The sequence below is a fragment of the Macaca nemestrina genome, chromosome 1 (assembly GCF_043159975.1).
Source record: "Macaca nemestrina isolate mMacNem1 chromosome 1, mMacNem.hap1, whole genome shotgun sequence".
NCBI lineage: Eukaryota > Metazoa > Chordata > Mammalia > Primates > Cercopithecidae > Macaca > Macaca nemestrina.
In genome coordinates this window covers 29,052,203-29,059,024 of record NC_092125.1, presented here as the reverse complement: position 1 = coordinate 29,059,024, position 6,822 = coordinate 29,052,203, and the positions used below count along the sequence as shown (strand labels likewise).

The 6,822-nt window shown below is 38.2% G+C and overlaps 1 pseudogene; it reads right to left on the bottom strand.

Moving 5' to 3' along the window:
* Nucleotides 1–3,996: 3,996 nt before the first annotated feature.
* LOC105484400 (peroxisomal membrane protein PMP34 pseudogene) lies at nt 3,997–5,000 on the bottom strand (annotated as a pseudogene).
* Between the last annotated feature and the right edge of the window lie 1,822 nt (nt 5,001–6,822).

Here is a 6,822-nt window from a genome sequence, read left to right as displayed (position 1 = left end):
AGAAATGGGAGGAGCTCCGTCTCCTCCAGCATTCTTCCAGTTGAAGCTCCAACGACTTAGCTAGAAGTCCTAGAATTAGGCAATAGGTGCATGCTCTGAGGTCAACAGTAGTGATGCAATATCTTTACAGTAACAGCATATACTCTTACACAGTAGCAACATATACTCTTACAGATAGTTTAAAATCCTTACCGATAGATACTCATACAGATAGTTTAAAAATCCTTTTTATAATGATGTAATAAATATTCACAAATGAACATACAGGGATAAATAACCAGAAGGTTAAGATTACTCCTAACCTCACCACCCAGAGGTAACTGCTGTTGATGTTTTGGTATATCCTTCCACCTATTTATAGATATACACACACACAAACAAAAGTGCAACAGCAGTCTAATTTCCAACTTGATTTTTTAACTTTCTAGTATATCAATATTGTGCACCTATAGCAGGATTTTTCATGGTTGCATGAATCTCATTTAGTTGGTGGTTTAATTATCTAACAAATATTCAGTTCTTATAGTTAAGCACTATTTCTGGCAGATTACCATGCCTGGATGAACAAGACAGATTATGTCCCTGATCTTATGGAATTCACATTTCTGTTCTGGCTTAGTTTTCATAGACTTGATGATTTCTGGGTCCTAGCATACTGTGTTCATCTTTTCCTAGATTGCTCACCCTGTTCAGACTCATACCTTATTTTGATTTTTCTGCCTGTGTGTTTGGTGGCTTAGATGAACCTAGTGGGACTTCTAAGATCTTTCTATCCACTGCTCTCTTTTTGCCTTGATATAGAACTGAATAAATTACCTTTGCTAACAATTTCAGTTATTAGCATGCTAAGGAGACTAGCAAGCCCTTGTATACCTTACGAGTCTAACTGATGAGGTAAAGAACTTTATTTTCCAAACCGAAAGACCAGTTTCTCTAAGGACCCTGAGACATTTTACATAAATTTATTCAACAAATATTTACTGAACGCTTCCTACATACCAGAAACTTTCTAAGTACTGCAGGTACAGCAATGAATAAAAGAGACAAAACACTGCCCTTGTGAAGTTTACTTTGCAGTTGAGGGAGCCAGACAGTCCATCAATAAAATAAAACAAGTGGTGATGACCACTATGGAGAAAAAGAAAACTGGAAAGGGAGGTCTGGAGTGCAAGAGCAAAGAGTTGTTTTATAATGTCAAATAAGATGTTCTAGAAAAACATTTTCCCTGAAATTTCCCAAAATAAATTTGGTCGTGATAAAAGGCCTTCTCTCTGTAATAAGTGCAGCAACTCTAAGACAACACTAACAGATACAACAAAAGTGATGATCAATGACTAAGGAACAGAAGAGCTGAACACATTTCTCAGTTAAAATGAAAAAAGGCAAGAACAGTGGCTCATGCCTGTAATCCCAGCAGTTTGGGAGGCCAGGGTGGGGTATTGTTTGAGCCTAGAAGTTCAAGGTCAGCCTGGGCAACACAGTGAGACCTCATCTCTACAAAAAACAAAACAAAATCAGCCAGCCATGGCAGCATACACTTGTAGTCTCAGCTACTTGGGAGGTTGAGGTGGGAGGATTGCTCAAGGCTCTGGAGGTCGAGACTGCAGCAAGCTATGATTGTGCCATTGCACTCCAGCCTGGGTAACAGTAAGACCCTGTCTCTAAAAAATAAGTACAAAGGATACAAAAGAAAAATTTTAAAAAAAGAAAAAAATCAAGCAACTTCATTGACAGTTGGGTACACATTTTGTTAATAACCTGTTAACAATTCTCCAACTTTATCTTTGCAGTGTCTTCTCTAGTTAGTTATGTTGATGGAAGCCCTGTTAAAAATAATTGTGCCTGACCATCATACAGAGAAAAGAAAATACCGAGGTATAGAAGCAAATTTTAAACTGACTGAACCCTTAAAAGATGATTGAGGCAGATGGCTCAGTTCTCCTCCAGGGATAACTGATGTGGGGATATTAACGCCCTTTTGTGTCAAGTAAACATACACCTGTGTTCATGGTAGCATGCATCAACTGAGGAGCAGGCATCTTCTAGGCACTAGCACCAGTTGAGAAGAACCAGTTTGCTTTATAGAGTTAGCCTTGGCTGGCAAATGGTGTATCCATAGATGAACCATAAAGCACCTTGGCCAATTTTCTATTAGTAGACCTTTAAGTTCTTTGTAAGCTTTTGCTGTTATAAAAATGCTGTGTACGTAACCTAATCATTTTCTCAGGATAAATACCTAAAAACGAGGACTGCTTAATGAAAGTGTTTGCACATTTTTAAGCTTACAAAGCTCCTCAGACTTTAATGTGCAAACAAAACACTTGGAGATCTTGTCAAAATGCAGGTGGGATTTAATGGATACGAGGTGGGCCGGAAATTGTTTCTTGCAAGCTTCCAAGTGATGCCAGGTGTATCCTTAGACCATATTTTGAGTTGCAAGTTTCTAATATGCTTTGCTAAGTTGCCTTCTATGAAGTAGATATGTTTTAACAGTATCTTATGTTTACAAAGTGTTTTAAGTTGTAAAAATACTTTCACATATGTTAATTCATTTACTAGTTCAGGACCATAGGCCTTACCACCCATCCATCTTTTTTGCATGTGGAAATAAACTTGGCTTGGCTACCAGAGAATTTAAGAATAACCAAGATGGCCATGAACTTCTTAAAGCCATGTCACATAAGGGACCACTGAAGAAACTTCTGATGCTTAGCCTAGAGGAGATGTTGAAAAATCCATGATAATTGCCTTCAAGAAGGTTACTATGTGGAAAAGGTCATAAAAGCCTATTTTGGGTAGAAACAAAAGTCTCTCTAGGACTACATATGTCAATGTTACAGAAAAACTGAGTTTGTCTCAATGTGAGGAAGAATTTTCTAGCCAACCATGCTGCACAAATATAGAGTGAGATGTTTTGTAAGGTAGTGAACTCCCTATCACTGTTAAGTATTGAAACAGAGGTTAGATGACCACTTGTTAGTGGATAAGAGAGGAATTCAGGCAGCATGTGAAAGAGGAGTAATGTCACTAACTGCAAGAATCTAGAGTCTGAGATGTGAAATCTTATCAATTAAAGTTTTAAGATAGGCGTAAAAATGCTGAGCAGTCTTTGGATTTGAAAGTACTCTGGTTACTATAGGAGAATAAGAGGGTTTTGGCCCCCTTCACCCCTCTACATGTTAGAGGTCCCATAGTCACCCCGCTGAAACATTCTTGGATGAGTCCAAGCTCCCTTAATTGTGTATACTATTATGAGAACAATATACATATCAGCCCTGGTATCTCCTCCTCCTTTTTTTTTTTTTTTGTGCTGACCATTTACTGGGACTTGACTGACCAGGGCTTGTAAGGATGGACACAAAACTTCAAGTCTTTCGTAATGACAGGATTGATTCAAAGTAAATATTCTAAAAATTATGTCAAACACTAATGAATAAGTGACATTTACCAATAGTTTATAAGAGAATCATTTTGGATGAGCAATTTTCATTTCACAAAATAAATCTCTCATATCCTAAAAAGACACCTCTCCTTAAGCAGGAAAACAAAAGCCCAACAAAAGTCAAGCCATGCCCATGGCACAGCCCTAATGTTAGTTTTAGGGAGGAAAACACCAACACTGAGACATACAAAAGTATTTGAGGAGAATTACATGTTATTAAATTGTCCTAGAACCTGGGGGAGGGTTCAGGGAAAGAAAACAGCTGGTATATTTAAGAAAAATTTAAATAGAAAATATTACACATGAGAGCAAAATAGTCCATTTCTCTTAAGAAAACCAATAAACACAAACTTTCATTTTTAGGTTTTCAACAAGGTTTTTTTTTCATATTCGTACAACTGCCACCCCAAAATCCAACCAGTCAGCATGACAAGGTGACAACAGGTCCAGTTGGCCAAGCTCCCTGTTCACCCTTGGATGCTTTTCAAGCCAATGAGGGTAACATTTGTGGTGGCAGGAGCCAGAGTCAAAGGAGAATCACTTCTCTTCACTCACGAGGAAACCTCCCTCTTGAGAATCTTCGGAATTTTTCATGGGAAGGAGTCTCAGTGTTTGTGTGCACGCTTCAGCCCCACAACTGTGAAGGTGGCAGCTGTCAGTTTCTCATAAACAAGGAACATGAGAGCAGCAGTGAGGACTGTCTGTAGCAGTTTGGCTTCCAGGCCTTTGTAGAGTCCCAGTATTCCAAAGCGCCTTACTCGTTCGTGAAGAAGATAGAGAGTATTCCAAAGATTTCCCAATGTTCTGTTTTCTGGGTTTAGTCTATGACGCCCAAACCTCAGAATTGACTGTACTGTGTGCATGGGATAGGTGAGCCTGGTGGCAGTCGCTTTGGCTACTGCACCAATGATGAACACATCCAAGGAAGAAGCTTCATCCGTTTCTTTAAAAGCTGCTGTTTTAAACCTTCATAAAACATGAACTGGATGGCAAGATTGAAGACCAACAGCAATGAGGGAAATGTGCCATTTCATAAAGCCGAGATTCCTTCATCTGGAATGATCTGATGAAAAGCATCAATGATACCTTTGTAGTTCGTTGGTACAATGTCTTCATTCCTAAATTTTGCCCCTTGCAGCTTCAGTCTGGTGTTTACCACCCAGAGTGGAGTTGTTAGTAACACCTTAACTACTCCTGCAACAAACTCAACTACCAGATCTTTTCCAGTGGTAGAACGTTGACCTTTGACCCAGACTGCTTTGAGGCTATTAAAAGTGTAGAAATAGACAAAATTGGAGCAGCAGAGACTGGAAATCACTGGAAACCACCCTCGATAGGGTGCCAGGAGTCCTTCTTCTTTAATGATCTCCAGGAGCACCATGTGTGTAGTTTTGGATTTTCTTTTCTCATCAACCTGAAGTCGAAGTCTAGCTGTATCCAGGGGAAAAAACTGTCATTGCTGTCACGGCGTGGACCAGGCTTTCGTAGGACAGCACGGAGGCCATTGGTGCGGCTCCTCCAAGACCCAGCCACACTTTTCCCACAGATGCCATAGCCAGTGGAGTTAGGAAAGGCTCCTCCTTCATTTTTAACTTTCTGTTACATATTTCAACAGAAAACTTTAAAACCATGTTGTACTTTTTGAGAAGCACAGAGTTGTGAGGACAAGTTTTCTCATTAAGTTATCTTACGCCTTAGAGAAATAACAAACCAACAAGTTCTCATTAAGTTGCCTTACACCTTAGAGAAATAACAAACCAAACTGGTTTTCTTTTCCCTCACCCGTGACTCAAGCTTTTTTTTTTTTTTTTTGTATGAACTCATCTGCATTTCCTGTGTGACGTATATAGTTCAATAACTTCTGTGTGTCCTCGGTACGTTTTTGGGGCAGTTCTTTTTAAAAATAATCCCTCCAAAGCTTCTGAATCAAGAGTGGACTGAGCAAGCACATTTGCTACGCCTTTCAAAAATCTCATTAAAGTGGTAAGAAAGTTATACAAAAGGACTAAATCCATGACAGCCCTGAGAAAGGGGAAGTGTTCTGTGCATCAGATTTTTAAAAAGCAGTTTGATTGTGATATAATTCATATACTATAAAATACATCAATTTGAAATGTAAAATCCAGTGGTTTGGAGTATATTCACAGAGTTGTACAATTATCATCACAATCAACATTAGAACATTTTTATCACCACCCCCACACCCCCCAAAAAAACCTCCTGTATCTGTCAGCAGTCTCTCACCATTTTGCTTCAAGCTCCCCTCACTCCCAGCCCCTGTCAACCACCAATTTACTTTCCACCTCTATAGATTTGCCTATTCTGAAATTGTATATAAATGAAATTATACAATTTTTTAAAAAACTGTATTCTCTCAGTGTAATGTTTCCAAGGTTCACACATAGTACAGCGTGTATCAGTGGTTCATTCTGTTTTTATTGTTCAATAGTATTTTATTGTACGAATACCACATTTTATTTATCCAGTCATCAGTTGATAGACATTTGGGTTGTTTCTGCTTTCTGGCTGTCATGAATAACGTTTTTATCTAAGTTTGTATGCAAGTTTTTGTGTGGACATATGTTTTCATTTATCTTGGGTATATATTTAGTGGGATTGCTGGGTCATATGGTAATTGTATCTTTGGCATTTTGAGTAACTGCCAAACTGTTTATAAAGCACATTTAACAATTTTTATTCTCACCAGTAATGTAGGAGGGATCCAGTTTCTTGACATCCTCTCCAACTCTCTTTTTGGTTATACCCCTTCTAGTAGATATGAAGTGGTATCTCATTGTGGTTTTGCTTACATTTTCCTATTATTGACCATCTGGCTAATGATACTGACCACCTTTTAATATACCCATTGGCCATTTGTATATTTTCTTTGGATAAATCTATTTAGATCCTTTGCCCATTTCGTGTTCCTACTGAGCTGTGAGAATTCTTTATATATTCTATATACAATTCTCTTATCAGAAAAATGAGTTGTAAATATTTTCTGTCTTTCAAGGCATTGTCTTTTAACTTTCTTGACGGTTTCCTCTGAAGTAGAAAAGTTTTAATTTTGATAAAGTACATTTTATTGTTTTTATTTTGTTTGTGCTTTTGGTATCATATCTAAGAGGTCTTCACCTACCCGTGGACTAGATTTCAATGAAATTTCTGAAATACGGAATTTGCATGGGAGCGTCTTGAAAAACCAGAGTAGAAACCATGCCCCAGAACAGATGAGAGAAGCCTGGAGCAGAGATGGGAGGTATTCTTCTTACCAGTAGAAACTGTGAGAGGCTCCATAATCACTACCATTTATGTAGTACTTATTTACCAGGCACTAAGTTTTACCTAGATTAAGTTGCTTATTACCACAATGTTAATGA